This window comes from Schistocerca nitens, chromosome 3, assembly GCF_023898315.1.
Source record: "Schistocerca nitens isolate TAMUIC-IGC-003100 chromosome 3, iqSchNite1.1, whole genome shotgun sequence".
Classification (NCBI taxonomy): domain Eukaryota; kingdom Metazoa; phylum Arthropoda; class Insecta; order Orthoptera; family Acrididae; genus Schistocerca; species Schistocerca nitens.
The window spans coordinates 865,511,388-865,532,577 of NC_064616.1; positions in this window are offsets into that span (position 1 = coordinate 865,511,388).

Below are 21,190 nucleotides of genomic sequence, written 5' to 3' on the forward strand. Positions count from 1 at the left end.
AGCAAATTAGGGACACTGTTGCTCCTGGGGTATCGGCGAGGACCATTCGCAACCGTCTCCATGAAGCTGGGCTACGGTCCCGCACACCGTTAGGCCGTCTTCCGCTCACGCCCCAACATCGTGCAGCCCGCCTCCAGCGGTGTCGCGACAGGCGTGAATGGAGGGACGAATGGAGACGTGTCGTCTTCAGCGATGAGAGTCGCTTCTGCCTTGGTGCCAATGATGGTCGTATGCGTGTTTGGCGCCGTGCAGGTGAGCGCCACAATCAGGACTGCATACGACCGAGGCACACAGGGCCAACACCCGGCATCATGGTGTGGGGAGCGATCTCCTACACTGGCCGTACATCACTGGTGATCGTCGAGGGGACACTGAATAGTGCACGGTACATCCAAACCGTCATCGAACCCATCGTTCTACCATTCCTAGACCGGCAAGGGAACTTGCTGTTCCAACAGGACAATGCACGTCCGCATGTATCCCGTGCCACCCAACGTGCTCTAGAAGGTGTAAGTCAACTACCCTGGCCAGCAAGATCTCCGGATCTGTCCCCCATTGAGCATGTTTGGGACTGGATGAAGCGTCGTCTCACGCGGTCTGCACGTCCAGCACGAACGCTGGTCCAACTGAGGCGCCAGGTGGAAATGGCATGGCAAGCCGTTCCACAGGACTACATCCAGCATCTCTACGATCGTCTCCATGGGAGAATAGCAGCCTGCATTGCTGCGAAAGGTGGATATACACTGTACTAGTGCCGACATTGTGCATGCTCTGTTGCCTGTGTCTATGTGCCTGTGGTTCTGTCAGTGTGATCATGTGATGTATCTGACCCCAGGAATGTGTCAATAAAGTTTCCCCTTCCTGGGACAATGAATTCACGGTGTTCTTATTTCCATTTCCAGGAGTGTAGATTGAAATAGGAAATACTCCTCAGTGACCTGGGGTATTTCAATAAAACAAAAGACGATGGAGTATAATTATCAGGTGTATATATATATGCACAGATTTAGATGGATAGAGAGGATCGTATTACTTACTTTGATGCTCATCTCGATTGCAATTTGGAAAGCCCAGTCTCGTAGATCTCCATCGGTAACAGTGCAGTGCCTCTTATGAGCAGCTCTACATAGTTCATATCTCAAGAAAACTCCTCTAAAGAACCATTGTTCATGTTATTTACTCAAGTTTAGAGGTTTATGTTGGTTATTAATGGGGGTAACGGGACTCTGTGGCCATCCTGCACAGTAAATCTTTGAGAAAGTTTTTCTTCCACAGTTTTTCGAGTTTCATTTTGACATGTATTTATTACTTCGTGTAAATCTTTCTCCCATTTATACAGCTCACGTTTAGATTTTACAAAAGAAAACCGGGTTTCCAGGCTGGTTGACACAATGAATATTCATTCAGTTTTATCTCCAATGTTAACACTTAATTACCGCAAAAGCAATTGGTACTTATTATGGATATTAAATGAGTTGCAAATTTGAGTGAACAGTAACTGCAGACAATTGTTTCAGAGAAACTATCAACAGAACAGAAATTTTCTTTATAAATTACGATCATGGCGAGCCGTGTTATCCGTTCACCAATGCGCCGTCAGCCAACTATATGCGCCTGCCATGTTGCACATGTGCAATCCGCTACAACTCTTGTAGGGGTGTTCATTTCTCAAGCCGCCTGGCGAACTACGTATTTGGCAATTTTCAACATTTTTAAAAGTAATTGTAGTGCTTCTTGGCAGCTAAAATTTTGACAGGGTCTTTCTTTCGATTTCTTTTTTCTGTATGTAAAATTTCATGCCATGTTTCGAAATGTCGGATTGGACCATTCCCTTGTCAGTCATACGCTTTTCCATGAGGGTGAGTTTATTAAGAAATCTTTTGAAAACATCAGATAAAGCAAGTATCAAGTGTAAACACACACACACACACACACACACACACACACACACACATGCTGCTGACAGTCACGATAACTCCCAAGTGTATTTAAGCTGAACAGTACACCTTTAGCCGGCCGGAGTGGCCGTGCGGTTCTAGGCGCTACAGTCTGGAACCGAGCGACCGCTACGGTAGCAGGTTCGAATCCTACCTCGGGCATGGATATGTGTGATGTCCTTAGGTTAGTCAGGTTTAATTAGTTCTAAGTTCTAGGCGACTTATTACCTCAGAAGTTAAGTCGCATAGTGCTCAGAGCCATTTTTCTTTTTAGTACACCTTTGATACAGCCGATCAGAGGAGGGAAACCGTATGAACTCGCATCTAGCTTGTGTTTTGGTGGGGGTAAAATCTGTCTAATGGGGTAACTTCCTGCCATTTATTCAACCATTCGAAAAAGAGGGTGTTGATCCTGTTGTGTGTTATAGCAAGCCTAGATGACAGTATTATAGTTTAACTTCTGGAGGTGGCTAAGAGGGAGCTCCAGTACACGTAAAGAAGTTTATTTCACATTATTAAAACTCTTTAATATTGAATACTTAACTGGAATGCAATCCATGTCCACATGAATGACGATATATACACTGAAGCGCCAAAGAAACTGGTATAGGCATGCGTATTCAAATACAGAGATATGTAAACAGATAGAAGACGGCGCTGCAGTCGGCAGCGCCTATATAAGACAATAAGTGTCTGGCGCAGCTTTTAGATCGGTTACTGCTGCTACAATGGCAGGTTATCAAGGTTTAAGTCTTGGCGTGCATCCGTGCGTCGCTGCGGTCCGGTCCCAGGTCGACGGGCACGTGCACCTTCCGCCGACCACTAGCGACAACATCGATGTACTGTGGAGACCTCACGCCCCACGTGTTGAGCAATTCGGCGGTACGTCCACCCGGCCTCCCGCATGCCCACTATACGCCCTCGCTCAAAGTCCGTCAACTGCACATACGGTTCACGTCCACGCTGTCGCGGCATGCTACCAGTGTTAAAGACTGCGATGGAGCTCCGTATGCCACGGCAAACTGGCTGACACTGACGGCGGCGGTGCACAAATGCTGCGCAGCTAGCGCCATTCGACGGCCAACTCTCGCAGAACACAATAACTGTTTATTACTTCGAACAGTACTGGATGACAGTCACATTTAACTATAAACTTTGGTACATAATTCTGACTAATAATATTGTCTCGCTGCCGGGTAAAAAAAAAAAAAAAAAAAAAAGGACTTCAGAAAGAAGTTCGAGACAAAACACAGAGGGCAAAATCGATACAGTACTAGCAGTAGTGGTGGATATGGGGATGACAAATGGAAATTTACTGGACATTGTCGACAACCATACGACCAACAACCATCATGTGTTCAAGAATGGACCCATGAAATAAATGTGTATGCGTTGCCATGGTCCGGATGGACTTGATCACTGAAAATAGTGTTGTTTTAGGGCAGACTAATGCTCGGCACAAACTGTGCAATGAGAGGTCATTTGCTGAATTTGGGCGTCCATGGCCTGCCAAGTACGATCACATCAGGCGAGTTGCTTTGTGCGAAAAATGCCATATTGATCTGCTGGAGAGAATGGTGAATTACAACACATGCGTCATTATTCTTTGTACGTAGCAGAAGAACAACTGGCTGCGCGGATAGCATGAGATGATGCGAAAAATAGCGACACGCCACTGGATGGGGAATTTCTTTCAAACTATGTGACCATCTATGGCACAAATACTGCAAAACTACCCAAAGAGCTGGGTTGGAAGAAGTTGCTGCAGCAATACGGCGAAAATTGATAGGGAAACGGAGAATTTCAAGATCTGGAGTATCAATTTGATAACAAGGTTCCTCAGACAGATCAAACGCTGTGTCAGAATCGCCCAGTAACCAAAGCAACAAGTCAGTGTTCAAACGTTGTTCACTCAGCTTGTACAACAACTTGTACTGATAGATAATAACACAGCTCAACGTTGCAATTTCGATGCGACAGGCTTGGGAGGATTGAATAATGCCATTGAAGGCCGATGATATGTAGTCAAATAGAACTTTCGATTGGTGAAACTTGGTAACACCATACACAATGGCGAGCGCCTTTTTTATGTTGGTTATAATTTTGTAATTGTACCACGCTTTGTTGAGGGTTTTTGAGACAGAAGCAATAGGTCCATCAGATGAACGAATTCTATGGGAGAGCGCAGTTCCTATTCCGTAAGAAGATGGATCCAGAGCTGACGTAACAGATTTACGTGGATCAAAATGAATTAGACAATGACGACTTAACAAGAATCCTTTAACGGCCGAAATGCGTCCTGACATTCCTGGGACCACACCTTTCCTGGGAACACATTTCCAGCACAGCTGGTTCAGAGGAGTAGCAATTTGTACAACATTTGCAATAAACTTAATGTAACATTTTAATTTCTGCACGATAGCCTGTAACTCCTTGATGTTATGGGGCACCAGAAAATCTTTAATTGCAGACAAGTGTGAATGAGCAGGATAAGTAACCTGTGGATTTATGACATGTCCTAAATATTCAAGTTCTTTGTGGAAGGAAGAGCACTTTTCCTTGTTACACTTCAAGCCAGCCTCAGCAAACACCTCAAATCAATACTCTAAATTTGCTAAATGTTCAACAGATGTATGACCCTGACAAGTATATCATCCAGATAGTTTGTACATGAAGAAGCTTCCGCTGTTATTTGTTCCAGGAAATGTTGAAAAGTAGCAGAAGCTGAAGCACTTCTAAATGGTAGTCTTTGGAGCCGAAACAATCCTAGGTGAATATTGATCACAAAATATTGCTTAAACTGCATGTCCATTGATAACTGTAAGTATACCTCACGTAAATCATTCTTCAAAAAGAATCTGCCCTGTCCCAATTTGTCCATTAATTCCTCCGGCCATGGGAGAGGAAATAAAGCCATGACAGTTTGTGGGTATGCCGTGGCTTTGCAATCATTATGACCGAGAGGGATTTGCACTGGCGTGCATAAACGGGTTGTATCGCCTCATTGTCTTTGCATTGTTACACTTCCTGAACAACCTGCTTGTATGTAGCACGGGGGACAGGCCTAGCACGATAAAATCGTGGCTGTGGATGGTCCTTAATAGTAATGTGAGCCTCAAAATATTTAGCCCTTCCTAAACCTTGTACAAAAATGCACTACATTTATTGCACAAGTCAGAGACAATAGTTTGAGGCACTGAGACGCTGTTTTGTAACACAGTGTCTTGTATGAAAGGTTGGACAAATCAAACAAGTCTAAAGCAAAAATGTTTGCACCATTTCTAGAACGTAGTACATGGAATGAAACATACTTTGTTGCCACGAAAAGCCGTTGAGAAACTGCACAGCCAAGCACTGGTATTTCGCGTCCATTATAAACAGACTAAACAGAAGTAGGCTTTTGTAGCCATGTGGTATCGAACAAATCATAGGTGTCTTCATTGATAAGAGAAACAGTTGCACTTGTGTCTAATTGAAATTTTATTGTCTTATTAGCCACTATCAACTGGATGGATGAGTGATATCACATAGGAGGTTCACCAGAGCTATAAATTTCGAGATTTATGCAGGAGGAGGAGGAAGAAGATTAGTGTTTAAAGTCCCATCGACAACGAGGTCACTAGAGACGGAGCACAAACTTGGACTGGGGAAGAAGAGGGAAGGAAATCGGCCGTGCCCTTTCGCCTTTCGAAGGAACCATCCCGGCATTTGCCTTAAGACATTTAGGGAAATCGTTGAAAATCTATACCAGGATGGCCGGACGCGGGTTTGAACCATCGTCCTCCCGATGCGAGTCCAGTGTCCTAATCACTGCGGTACCTCACTCGGTCGAGTTTCGTGCAGGTGTATCACTCTTGTGGGTGAGGATGCATTAACACACTGAATCCAACCACTGTATGAAGGATTGATAATGCACAAGAAGTTTGCCAGTGGCTATAAATTTCGAGTATGTATTATTCAACGTCTCTGTCAGGCTCTATTAATGGTTATCCGGAACCATACAACTTGCGGCAGAGACAGAAAAACTGGTAGGCATCTGCTTTCTATTATTTAGACTGTGTTGGGAGTTTATATGCAAAGAATCAGACTTAGTGTTTAGGATAAGAGCAGCCTTTCTGATGAAATGAGATTACGCTGCAGTTGCTGGTCTGTGATGCATAGCGGGGCTTACGAGCAAGCAGCTGCAGTGGTGGGGACTCAGTGCTAAGTATCAATGAAATGTCTGTCTGCCCATTGCTGCAGCTGCATTGTGATGAGTCGGAAGCGCCTGTGGAGTACGTGCTGGCAGCTGTGCATATACAAGTAGCTAGTTGCCATACAATGAATGAATCGACTGTCTGTACGCACCCAGAAACCTGTTGCCCAGAGTGTTGACAGCTACCGCCCTCTGGGTAAACATAGCGGAGCCACAGGACTGTGAGCTTTCTGACTCGGCTGGGTGCCTCTTTGTGACACGCTAGATACAGGAGTCATATGGTGAACGTTGCGGTGCTTATCACCCATGCGGCGCATGATCCCTGCATCTCTGAGCAGCGCAATGTACGTTAACACAATGATAATGTGAGAACACGTTCCTCACAGTTTTTAAAATATTATATATGTCAGTAAGTACAACATTAGGTATTTTAATACAATGTTAGTGCGTGATCAGGTTCCTTACATTTTTAAAATAGTTGTGAGTGTGCATGACCACTGTACTGATGTCTGTTATGGCAGAGGGGTGCTACACATCACTTGCAGTTTTTTTTACTTTCCCACCATTTTCACACATCCACTCTAATGTCAAAGTGTCTGGGCAGTATGTTTGACTGTAATGTCATTTTTGGCCATAAATTCTAATAATAATGATAATTGTCTGTGGCAGCAAATAAGATAACCCCCCTTTGAATTTACACCCCTTTTCATTAATCCATAGCAATACAGTCATGACGTCATTTTTAATCATTAAATTACAGTAATTAAGACGTTTAACCCAATAAGATAATGCCCTGCTGTTTATATAGGTTGATTTCGATTATATAAATTTTCAGGGATGATGAAGAAGTGTAAATGTATCTATCTGAGGTAAGGGATCCTGCTCTGAGAACGATTGAGTCGAAAGTTACAAGCAAAAATGTCCTGATATCTCTGACAGTGGACCTCTTCTACTGAAAGCTCTTTGCTTTCCATATTTTGGGAGGAGAATCTATGGACCAAAACAAAATAAATTATGTAGTAAACATGAGCTGAGAAGTCCATACCTTAAGAGCTATGAGCACTTGTTTTGTAGAAGACCTGTATTTCACAGTTGTAAAGATGAACAAGTGGTCATAGCTGGTAAGGTATGCACCACTTTAGAACCTACGTTTACTAGAGATTTTTCTTGTTTTGGTCCATACTACCCCCCCCCCCCCAAATATGGAACGCAAAGAGCTTGCATTAGTAGATCAGAACGATTTTCATTTATAAATTTCGACTCGGTCCTTTACCTCAGACAGCTATACTTACCATTCTTCAAAAAAATCGTTCAAATGGCTCTGAGCACTATGGGACTCAACTGCTGAGGTCATTAGTCCCCTAGAACTTAGAACTAGTGAAACCTAACTAACCTAAGGACATCACAAACATCCATGCCCGAGGCAGGATTCGAACCTGCGACCGTAGCGGTCTTGCGGTTCCAGACTGCAGCGCCTTTAACCGCACGGCCACTTCGGCCGGCATTACCCTTCTTCATCACACCTGAAAGTCTGTAGTATCATCACGGAATCACCCTATAATCACTTAACTGGCCTAAAGGAGATGGGGAGGAGAATAGTGACCATTCTTGATTTATAAATTTGTATCCATTAAGATGACTAGGTCATAGATTAGATTTACAGAAATATAACATAAGAGCAGAAGTGTCTGGTTTGTTTGCATAAACGTCCCATGAAAGTGACCGGTTTGTTTACATAGGAAAAAACAGTTGGATTATTGATACAGAAACCACTCAGCCCCAGTAGTTAAATTTCCTGAGGTTTCTTCCAATGAATCTCAGTCCGGCATCTGACATCTACATCTACATCTACATCTACATCTACATCTATACTCCGCGAGCCACCTTACGGTGTGTGGCGGAGGGTACTTATTGTACCACTATCTGATCCCCCCTTCCCTGTTCCATTCACGAATTGTGCGTGGGAAGAACGACTGCTTGTAAGTCTCCGTATTTGCTCTAATTTCTCGGATCTTTTCGTTGTGATCATTACGCGAGATATATGTGGGCGGTAGTAATATGTTGCCCATCTCTTCCCGGAATGTGCTCTCTCGTAATTTCGATAATAAACCTCTCCGTATTGCGTAACGCCTTTCTTGAAGTGTCCGCCACTGGAGCTTGTTCAGCATCTCCGTAACGCTCTCGCGCTGACTAAATGTCCCCATGACGAATCGCGCTGCTTTTCGCTGGATCATGTCTATCTCTTCTATTAATCCAACCTGGTAAGGGTCCCATACTGATGAGCAATACTCAAGAATCGGACGAACAAGCGTTTTGTAAGCTACTTCTTTCGTCGATGAGTCACATTTTCTTAGAATTCATCCTATGAATCTCAACCTGGCGCCTGCTTTTCCCACTATTTGTTTTATGTGATCATTCCACTTCAGATCGCTCCGGATAGTAACTCCTAAGTATTTTACGGTCGTTACCGCTTCCAATGATTTACCACCTATGGCATAATCGTACTGGAATGGATTTCTGCCCCTATGTATGCGCATTATATTACATTTATCTACGTTTAGGGAAAGCTGCCAGCTGTCGCACCATTCATTAATCCTCTGCAGGTCTTCCTGGAGTACGTACGAGTCTTCTGATGTTGCTACTTTCTTGTAGACAACCGTGTCATCTGCAAATAGCCTCACGGAGCTACCGATGTTGTCAACTAAGTCATTTATGTATATTGTAAACAATAAAGGTCCTATCACGCTTCCTTGCGGTACTCCCGAAATTACCTCTACATCTGCAGATTTTGAACCGTTAAGAATGACATGTTGTGTTCTTTCTTCTAGGAAATCCTGAATCCAATCACAAACCTGGTCCGATATTCCGTAAGCACGTATTTTTTTCACTAAACGTAAGTGCGGAACCGTATCAAATGCCTTCCTGAAGTCCAGGAATACGGCATCAATCTGCTCGCCAGTGTCTACGGCACTGTGAATTTCTTGGGCAAATAGGGCGAGCTGGGTTTCACATGATCTCTGTTTGCGGAATCCATGTTGGTTATGATGAAGGAGATTTGTATTATCTAAGAACGTCATAATACGAGAACACAAAACATGTTCCATTATTCTACAACAGATTGACGTAAGTGAAATAGGCCTATAATTATTCGCATCTGATTTATGACCCTTCTTGAAAATGGGAACGACCTGTGCTTTCTTCCAGTCGCTAGGTACTTTACGTTCTTCCAGAGATCTACGATAAATTGCTGATAGAAAGGGGGCAAGTTCTTTAGCATAATCACTGTAGAATCTTACGGGTATCTCGTCTGGTCCGGATGCTTTTCCGCTACTAAGTGATAGCAGTTGTTTTTCAATTCCGATATCGTTTATTTCAATATTTTCCATTTTGGCGTCCGTGCGACGGCTGAAGTCAGGGACCGTGTTACGATTTTCCGCAGTGAAACAGTTTCGGAACACTGAATTCAGTATTTCTGCCTTTCTTCGGTCGTCCTCTGTTTCGGTGCCATCGTGGTCAACGAGTGACTGAATAGGGGATTTAGATCCGCTTACCGATTTTACATATGACCAAAACTTTTTAGGGTTCTTGTTTAGATTGTTTGCCAATGTTTTATGTTCGAATTCGTTGAATGCTTCTCTCATTGCTCTCTTTACGCTCTTTTTCGCTTCGTTCAGCTTTTCCTTATCAGCTATGATTCGACTACTCTTAAACCTATGGTGAAGCTTTCTTTGTTTCCGTAGCACCTTTCGTACATGATTGTTATACCACGGTGGATCTTTCCCCTCGCTTTGGACCTTAGTCGGTACGAACTTATCTAAGGCGTACTGGACGATGTTTCTGAATTTTTTCCATTTTTGTTCCACATCCTCTTCCTCAGAAATGAACGTTTGATGGTGGTCACTCAGATATTCTGCGATTTGTGCCCTATCACTCTTGTTAAGCAAATAGATTTTCCTTCCTTTCTTGGCATTTCTTATTACACTTGTAGTCATTGATGCAACCACTGACTTATGATCACTGATACCCTCTTCTACATTCACGGAGTCGAAAAGTTCCGGTCTATTTGTTGCTATGAGGTCTAAAACGTTAGCTTCACGAGTTGGTTCTCTAACTATCTGCTCGAAGTAATTCTCGGACAAGGCAGTCAGGATAATGTCACAAGAGTCACAAGAGTGCTTGTGATTAGTTTTATGTGATTGTTTCACTTTAAATCGCTCTGTATGCATACTCCTAGACATTTTGTGGATGTGACTGCTTCCAATGATTTTTCTGCAGTTGTGTAATTAAAGTTAAAGCAGTGACAGCCCTCAGTCACATAATTTAAGTCTTTTGACCAGGTTTCAACACTTCTATGAGTGCCTTCATGAGAAATTAAATACTCAAATTGGCCTATAGCATAAGTGCAAATTGATGGGAAATTTTTTTTATATAAAAGTGTAAGTACTGACTAACAGTACAAGAAAGAAAAAGTACTTACATGTCACGTATAAGATAAATATCAATCGAGAAAGGCTTTAGTCACAAAAATTTAAAAAGAATACATGGAGCCGGCAGTTGTGGACGAGCGGTTCTAGGCGGTTCCGTCCGGAACAGCGCTGCTGCTACGGTCGCAGGTTCGAATCCTGCCTCGGGCGTGGATGTGTTACGTCCTTAGGTCAGTTAGGTTTAAGTAGTTCTAAGTCTAGGGGACTGATGACCTCAGACGTTAAGTCCCATAGCGCTTAGACCCATTTGAATCAAAGAATACATGGAAGGCGAGCCACTATGGGCTGCTCATAAATATAAAGCCACAGGTAGCAACAGACTGAGGCGCCCGCATTAGCAAGTGCGGGCAGGTGAACATTACACCAAGAATGCCATCTAGTAGCCGCAAATAAAAGTAGGCTACTTAACATTTAAAATATAGACAGCTGAATATTAAGATGAACAGCATTTACTACATGAAGTAACAGACAAAGTTTTATTTGACAACAGCAGACATGGCAACTTTTTGTTTGTGTAAAAGCTTAGAAATACACTTTGAAGATTGAAAACTGATTAATAGTACAAAAAGAAGGAGTACTTAACATGTCAGGTATAAAATAAATACTAAGCGAAAAAGCCGTGGGGCACTAATAAGACATAATTGAATTAACAACCATTTATTAACGAGAGTTTTACTACGGCTTGGTCTTTTTCCCAGTGCTGCCTTAGAGCAGCCGTGCTGAGACCACACAGTACGAAAGTGCAGGGTGGGATGTCAGAGCTCAGTGAGGAATCCGCAGGCTCAGGCACTGTTGAGGGTGTTGCTGAGGCTCCGTTGCAGGAGTATGAGGCGGTTGGTGTGTCACTACAGCTCACATGGCTGTGGAAAGCTGTTGGAGCCTCAGTGCTCTTGATGAGTGAAGTTGGGCTTACACTTGGCCCCAGTAATCCGCATGCTCCTGTTGAGGGTTGTCAAGATAGTATGTAGGCGGAAGACTGAGCAGTGACATCAAGGACAGCCCAAATAGGTGGAGTCAGCATGCAGCCAGTAAGATGTTACTTACACTGCCCAGGAGCGGTGCCACAGGCGTCCTGCTCCCAAGTTGAACAGCTCGCAGAGAGGCAGATCAGATCTCCATCTACGGAAGATAGGCCCAGCCCTTATCTTCAGTCAAATGGTTCAAATGCCTCTGAGCACTATGGGACTTAACTTCTGAGGTCATCAGTCCCCTAGAACTTAGAACTACTTAAACCTAACTAATCTAAGGACATCACACACATCCATGCCCGAGGCAGGATTCGAACCAGAGACCGTAGCGGTCGCGTGGTTCCAGACTGTAGCGCCTAGAACCGCTCGGCCACCCGGGCCGGCCATCTTCAGTCAGTCACCGTTGTGTCTGGCAGGAGTGTAGCCCACGGAGTTGAAGTTTACTCCACACCCATGACAGTGGACTCGTAACAGTGGACTTGGAGGTGGTGGCAGCAGTAGGCACTTCATTGTAGTCACCAGAGTATCCTGCAGCTAGTAGAGCTGACCTTCCATCAGTGTCAGTGGCCTAACTCTGAGAATGATTGAACAGAAGGCAGGTCTTATACAGCAGTCAGTAATGTGGTTCCACCATATGGGTGACTGAATGTGTTCCCATTTTCTGAGACTGTCAGTGCTCTTGGCCGTTCTGATGTTTAACTTCAGAGCGTTCCTTTATGCACAGTTTGCATCCTGAAAGGCGTTCTCATGACATCCTTAGGTGAAGTTACCACATGTGGCCTCCTTAGAGATGGGATTGTGTGTTTTCCGTACTGTCGTCTAGGTGCTGAATCAGGCATTTCCAACGCTCTCTTTTGCTCACTATGGGGCAACAAGCTCTCTGTCTGTTTGTACTTTGGCACACCCCAGTGTTGACATTAGTTACGCAACCGTTGCATAGCTAGCTGATATATTCCACTGTATCCCTGCCAGCTATAAAAAATTTTTATTTCTAGACTTAACTACTATTTTGCTGTGTAACATTCCCCCATCCTTCATAAAATTCATCCCAAATTTTTACCCTTCACTACATCTTCTGTTAATTTTATCCTTCCATGAACTACCTTTGCTATTGATTTCAAGTTAATTTCATAAGCTATAATCCTTTTAAGTTGTCACTTGGTTCCTAATCAGTTCACTACTCTTACTTATTAGTGCTTAGACCTATAATTCGACTTTAATTACTCCGTAGCATTTCCTGTCATATTGCTAAGTCAAGCAACAGGTAACTAATGCACAGATACTTCAGGAGTTGTACCATTCTTCTATTGTAGCAAACGTAAATTAGACAAATGGCAACTAGAATCGCTACAGTATTACTAGCTGAAATGCTTATGTTCATAACCTGGTTATGCTGTTTCTCGCAGTACTGTTAGATGTATTGTAACATCTGTGCATTGTAAATCCGTCCCGTGTTACGCTATAAGATGGTCTATGAGTGAAGGGCATCCAGGTTTAAAGTATTGTTTAAAAATGTTAGACTTTGGACTGGCAGTATCTCGAACAGCTTGTTTGCCCAAACAGCAAACGATGTATTTACACGATCATTGTCAGACCCTGGTTGCAGCTATTAGGCGAAATGTTGTTCTGGCTATGTCATAAACCATTCCATTTATTAGTCTTGCTCTATCTTTTAACTGCGTGTTAGTCATGCCCTGTGGCTTTCCTTTTTTGTAACAACTCAAGATTTTAATCTCTGGACTGTATACTGAATATATCCAGTGTGTGCCCATTCTTCCAAAATACAGATAAAGGGTTAATACTTCCCTAAGACACTCGGCTGCTTCAGGTTTCCCCAGAAAAATTGTACCTCATGTGCCAGTATGTCAGTCCGGACTACTCAGGTTGGACAGACCATGATACTCTCCTGTTGACTACCCCTTAACTCTTTCTAGCGCATCAGTGCGTAAGTTTTCCTGTTTTCTACAATTATTAGCATTCATTAGTGCATAATTGTACCCATTTCCCTACTGTGAGTATTGGCACGTTGACTGAGAGAAAGGAATTTTTTATCACTTCCTCCCCCTCCTTGTGAAGTGTTGGTGCATAAAAAAATATTACAAAACACCACCATAATGTGGAGCCATTAACCTACTTAGTATAAAACAAAAGACAAATCAATACCAACTTCAATGGTTCAGAAATATTGTCAACATATACACAACAAACAAAGGGAAACTAAGGATGTGGTTATAAGACGTATGGTATGTTAAATGAATCCTGAACATTTTGGGCTACTGGCCTCTTCACCTTCTTAGAGATTTATTCTACACTACCTGTGGAGTCGGTATCTATGGCACTGCACTTAAGGGTTTGATTCGACTTATACGAATAACCTGCACATTCACATTTACTGGCAATGTCATCTCTATCACTTGATGCTGACCCTGTTACCTAGCTAAAAACTTTTTTCCCTTCCTTTTGGTGTATACAGGTTTGTTACCAAAACCCACTGACCAACTCTATATTGCGGCAGTTTCCCCATACGTTACCATATCTTTCCCTGCTTGAGTTCCTTTTTATTTGCTCGTTTGATCCTCTGCCAAACTTCTCTCAGTCGCTTCATGAAATTTGTTTACCAGTTCCACATTAGCATCCAACTTAGATTTCAGAACCTCGAAATAAGATGGCATCTTTCTACCAAATACCATCTTGTACGATGAGATACCTGTACTAGAGTGTACTTTAGAATACACTGCAGGTGCATGTCCCATTTATAATGCTGACTATTCATATAATGACTTAAAATTTTAGAAATTATGTGATGAACTCTTTCGGTATGATGATTTTCTTGTGGGTATGAAGGACTAGTGCGAAGTTTCGAGATTTGAAGTGGGCGACACAACTGCTTCAAGAGGTCTGACACAAAATTTGTATCCTAATCTGTAATTATAGTATAAGGAATGCTAAATGGCTCTGAGCACTATGGGACTTAACATCTATGGTCATCAGTCCCCTAGAACTTAGAACTACTTAAACCTAACTAACCTAAAGACATCACACACATCCATGCCCGAGGCAAGATTCGAACCTGCGACCGCAGCGGTCACGCGGTTCCAGACTGAAGCGCCTAGAACCGCACGGTCACACCGGCCTGCTGCTGAATGTTAGAATGCAATTACTAACCATCGCATCTGTGACTATGCTCGTTTTTTGGTCCAGAATCGCTGTTGTTGCTACAAACTGTGAGAAATGTTCTATTATCATTAGAATATAATCATTTCCAGCTGCTGCACTATTAAAAGGTCCAAGAATATCCAGCCAAGGCATTGCAAAAGGTTTTGTCACTTCTGGCAATCTTTGTAACAGCATACACCAGTGCCTAAGGTCTGCTCTTCAAGCACATGGCACACAGTCTTTTACACACTTTTCAGCATCTTACTTTTGGGGTTTACACCAAACCTTTGGGGCTACTCGTCTGTGTGTTGTTCTACATCCACCATGACTGGCCAGCAGGTGACCATGTGCCTGTTCTATTACTTCATTTATGACCTAAAAGTGTGACAGTTTATGTCAGCTGCTTGTGCCTTCTGCTACTCGGACAAGTTTTTGCCTAGTGCTCGCAAAGCTCCAATTTTCATGCTTAGCATGTCTGTATTAGTGTGTGTCTTCTTAGGTTTATGCATCACTTCATAATTAAACTCGCCTAGCTTCAGTGTCCACCATGTTAATCAACTGAAAGGGCCTTTCACTCCCAATAGATACTTAAGAGAAGCATGATCAGTGACTATCTTAAATATTTGTCCCACAAGTAACAGCGAAAGTAAGTAACACCGTAAATAACAGCTAGCATTTATTTTTCCATTGTTGAATAATTGTGTTCCATCGTCCTCAACTGTCTCAAAGCATAAGCTAATGGATTTTCCTTATTGTTCACAATTTGGTTCAAAACACAACCAGTTGCCGAATTGGTAGCGTCGTAGGCCAGGATGAACATTTATACAGAATCATGAAATGCCTACACAGGACTTGATACTAAAGCATGTTTCAATATCCCGAATGCAGCTTGACACTCTGTTGATCACTTGAATTTCACTCCAATGCTTAGATTCAAAGGTTTGGCAATTTGTGCAAAATCCCCCACGAATTTCCTACAATAATTACAGAGGCCTAAATACGACTATAATTGCTTTGTAGTCTGTGATGGTACAAAATCATGAAGTGCTGATATCAGCCATGGATCAGTTCTTACTCCTTCCTAGCTAATTACACGTCCTAGATAGTTTGGAAATTTGTGGTAAGTTCCTGTGGGACCAAACTGCTGAGGTCATCGGTCCCTAGGCTTAAACATTACTTAATCTAACTCAAACTAACTTATGCTAAGGACAACACACACACCCATGCCCGAGGGAGGACTCAAACCTCAAATGGGAGGAGCTGTGCGAACCATGACAAACAGTGCGGCTACTCGCATGGCCCCAGATAGTTTTCTCCTGTTTGAGCAAAATGGCACTTATCAGCATTGAGTGTTAGGTGTACTACCTGTAGTCGTTTAAAAACTTCTTGCAATCATTTCACATGATCTTCCACATCCTTTGCAAATACATTTAAGTCATCAAGATATGCCACACATTTTCTAGGTTTTGCTCTCTGAAGCACTCCATCTAAGAGTCTCTGAAATGCAGCTGGTGCATTCTTCAGTCCAAACAGCATTTGATGATACTGGTAATGACTCTATAGTGTAGAGAAAGCTGTCTTTGGCCAGTCTTTGTGTGGTATCGACAGTTCCGATCCCACAGCATAGGTAGGCACTACGAGAGCGGACGATCGACACCGACGACAGCGCCCTCTAGCCGACGCTGTGCAGCTCTGCGAGCGTCGCTCCACTTTCGCTCAGTTCATGAAGAGCAGACGTCCGAGAACCATCGCTTTAGCTTAACTCGCTATTGAGACTTTCTATCTGGACCACGGCTTCGCACCTAAGTGCTCACCTGTACCAAAGATACTGTACATATTCATTTATATATGTTCATACACCAGTAAAAACCTCTTTTACTTTACTTGCAGTACCGATGTGCTTTACCTAACCTGCACCTAGTCGCTTCCTTCATTCAGCCTCTTTGTCAGATTTCAGGAGCAGACCCACGCGCCGCCTTCCAGGCGGGATACAAAACTATGAAACTAGTTCAAGCAGGTGATAGCCACAGTTCAAATCCATGATCGAGAACTCTACACACTGACTCAGATTATCAAGGTGTCTGAAATTTTCAGGATGGGATACACATTGGTGACAGTCTTTGTGTTTAAGAAGAGATAACAGCAACAGAACCTGTGTTTCTTTGTCCATCTGATGACTTTTTGGGCACAATGACAACGTTTTAACTCCATGTACTATCACCATCCTCAATAACTCCATCGGCCAGTTGCTGGTCAATGAATTCCCCATCAAAGGTTGCAGTTGCTTTGGTCCCCTGTATGGTTTCTTATATTCTGGACTGTTGCTTCCTGTTGGTATCCTATGCTATGTTATAGACATTACTGGTAATGGACCCACTCGACTGAACAAATCTGTGAATCTAAACAACGAAGCTCCTGTGTCTTCCCTATCTATTCCTTGTAAGTGTTTGACTTGATCACGTAGTGATATCCATATGCTTGTGGCTGTGATGGTCACTCGACCTATTAATATTGTCTTCTCAAGAAACTCAAATTAGCAATCATTATGCCCTTTGCAGACTAACCTCGTCAACACTAAAATTGTCCGAACACATGGGAACCATACACTCTCCATCTACATCTGTAGTGCTGCCTACACTTGTGTGCACCACACACTTTGACTTAGCTAACTCCTCGTTGCGTGGCAGTGGTTCTACCATGCACAATAACTCTTTCAGTACATTTGTGCCTACACTAACCTAGATCAATTTTCCTGTGTCTGATGTTACATTATCCCATGAAGTAAACTTTACTGTGGGTGTACACAGTATAGATGTTATCACCTTCATGACAGGTGCACTACGTAACATTGTTTCACTGGCAGCTCTCTCCCTTAGCAAAAAACAAATTTCCACCAAGTTCTATCATACACCGTGAAAATCGAGTCCGAGAATTGCATAGTACCCCTCACTAACGTGTGGCAACACCTACATATGCACCTTAAACCTTTCAGCCCCAGCACTAAAAGCGAGCAGTGATGCTGAGAAATTACAGCGCTCTCTCACTTTTGATATGGTGTCATGCTGCTTAATGTTCTTAGGGATGATGATCTTTATTACTTGGTTGCTATATCTGATATGATCTGACCATTCATATCATGAAATGGTTGGCAGTAGTTAATGCTCTTGCTTGTGTGATCTAGTGAAGGCATAGCGGTAGGCTTTACCTGCGTTTGAAAGAAGAGGGTGCCGAGTTAATTGACTGCAGTAAAAGCGTACGGTGGCTGAGAGCTGAGGGAAGCTTTTCCTCTGCGGAACTTGGGTGAAAATGCTTGCTGACAGCCAAGTCCCCGGTCTCATTGTGCAGACACTTTGGGTGGCGCCGGTCGATCGGTGGTCGCACCCAGGTAGGTTGAGTAGGGCCGATGGCTGGCAATAAAGCAGGGTATGGGCCTTTGTTAGGTTCAAATGGCTCTAAGCACTATGGGACTTAACATCTGAGATCATCAGTCCCCTAGACTTAGAACGACTTAAACCTCACTAACCTAAGAACATCATACACATCCATGCCCGAGGCAGGATTCGAACCTGCGACCGTAGCAGCAGCGCGGTTCCGGACTGAATCACCTAGAACCGCTCGGCCACAGCAGCCGGTGCCCTTGTTAGGTAGAAAGTGGATGAGACGACTGAGAGTTTCTACGAATTCTGTGTGACAGGGCAGTGGCGCCCAGGCATCCAGACTCTGCTACAAAACATATTTGTGAAAGCATGATGCTTTTAGCGAGTCTATGGCCGTTCTTTGGAAAGTTCGAAATGGACACAACAGGGGAGATAACGATCTTTTTATGGAGGGTGTAGGGAAGCAGCCTACTCACGCTGTAGTAAATTCACATCAGTCTTTCCATTGTGTGCCAGCTAGTCTGCTGTAACTAGCTCTGACGTCATAAATGTTGCGCAATACTTTAGAAATCAAGCAAATAACCTAAAACATTTCTAGCATGTCAGGAATAATACTAAATTAATATGTGTTAAATATCAGTTCGATAACTTTAGCCATTTTCGAAATTTGGACGTTTTTCTGTAAAAATCATTGGCGCAACAGAAAAGAGCTAGAGACTTCAAAATTTATATTTGAATTCATCTTTCATAATAATTTAATAAAAACAGTACTTTGGATTTCACAAATTAAGATTTTAGTGGAAATTCATGATTTTCTGGTTTTCGTCTCAAAACTTAAGGAAGCAAGATAGATTAAGTAGGCTAATAAATAAGGCTAGGATGTTTAGATTTAAATAGGTTGGAGATCCGCTATAACTGTGAAGATGTGAAAAGTTTCATTTGAATACCTACAAAATTATAGCGATAGCGTATCTCCAAAGGGCCAGTTCAGAGCTCATCTACTGCGTGCAATGTAATTAAATTAATTCTCTCGCCCAAACTATTTAACTTAGCCACGTCAAAATTTTATTATCAATACTTACCTGCGTGCTGAATGCACATTTAAATTAAGAGCTTCATCGGCCATCAGCAAGAGAAGCTATGATTTATTATGTAACTTAAAGTGGTGCATTACTAGCCCAGCGGCTAGTCGGGAGAGCCGATTTGATCAGGCGTTCCCTTAGCCGTCCGCACCGCGGCTTTATATATAAGAACGCTGCGCGAGGAAGCAAGGCCCCAGTTCTCTACAGACGCTGAATAACACGCCATCTGTGTCGGGAGTCGCGTCGCGTCGGTATCACTGCTACAAACAGCCTCGGATGCCGTATTAAGTTACTCGAGATACGCGTAACCATGAAATCATTTCAAGTGAAGTGTTAATTCTGGGATGATTTTCATTATCTAGATTCAGTTTGCGTATTGTCGTATTTTCACGTGCCGTCGCGGGACAGACATTCTACCATTATTTAGCGTGGCGTTTGATGAAATATTTTCATCAAATTATGGCGAGCATTCATTTTAACATTTAATTCGGACATTTATAGTTGCATCAGCGCATTAGACTCTGAACTGCTCTGTTAGTTAGGTTGTATGGATACTTGTGTGTTTCATCTGTGACTTTCAGAATATACTCAACTATTTTAGAAAATCGTTTTTGATTATAAAATCCGGACAATCTCCTAATTCCTCAGAGCTATAAGCTGCAGCTATAATGGTATTCTCAGATGAAGTGGGCACTAGGAATTCTAATTACAGGCTTCACGTTTTGCTAAATCACTTTCTGGTTGCTAAGGTGTAATTAGAGAGCCAGTGTTGAGAACGGCGAAAGACAGCATAAATAACATTTCTAAATGCCAGGAACTGATTTTACATTCTTCAAACATTTATACAGCAATCATTATTTTTCAACTCGCCGCCCCACAAGGGCTGTGGTTCCAACCAAGTCATGCTTTTAGCAAAGACACGGCGTAAACGCGTGGGAAAGTGGGCGTGAAGCTGAATCTTTTTTACTTTTCTCCCAACTAATTTTTAAAGTCCCTGGTTGGTCAACAGAGCAGGGGAGCTGTCTCCCAGCTTCGAATGCCGAGCTCCAACTCGTGATTGGCTTGTGCTAAAGTGGGTGTAGTCTAAGCATGAACATGTGCTGTGCTACTGAGCTGCAGAGGAATGCTGTAGGAAAAGAGAAGAACCCACTTGTACTGGCGCTTCCTTTGTAGAAATCGGAAGGTCTTTACCTGAACGGTGAGACTTGTGTCCTTTGCTGGTGTGAGTGAGTTTTGATAAATATTTTTTCTAATTTCTATCCCTTACTATTCTGTGCTGTAACACAATGTCGATACTCTGCAGGAGTTTAGCTGCTATATGAGGAAATTGATTATGCTATGTATTTATTATGATGAAATATTGAAGAAGTGTCGACGAATATGTGTCTGTGTAATAAGGTAAGGAATAATGAGTAGTGGTTAGGGACTCTGACATGTGAAAAAGGATGTTGGAAACCAAGAATCGTACTTTAAGAGTTATGAAATGTGTGCAAATGCGTGAATGTATCACAATGCCGGCGAAAATTTTGTGGACACTGTTATATTTATAAGATTTTGTTTCTACAGATTTGTAACGCAAGTATTTCGACCTGTGAAATCTTATTTGTATCAAACTGTCACTGTAGTGGAAACTGATGTAAATATTTCGGTAAGCTAAGTGACCTTGACGTAATGCGCTGTAGGCGTCAAGCTATGTGACAGTCGCCTGGAAAAAAAAAAGCCATGCCTTTCAGAGGCACAACAAAAGAAAGGAGAGGTCATTAACCTCGCTATTGACATTCCTTTGTGGAAAGCATCGCAAATACGACACGCTCATTACTTGGAAAGATACTTACATCTGCACACCTGATTATGACAAGCGTCTTTCTACGAGAGTTGAGAGAATTTCTACTAACTTATGAAATGCCACATGACTATTGAATGATATTTTTATGCTTTACTTTGTACATAACTGCATATTTCATTCGATATCTGGTTTCCTGCTGTGGTGC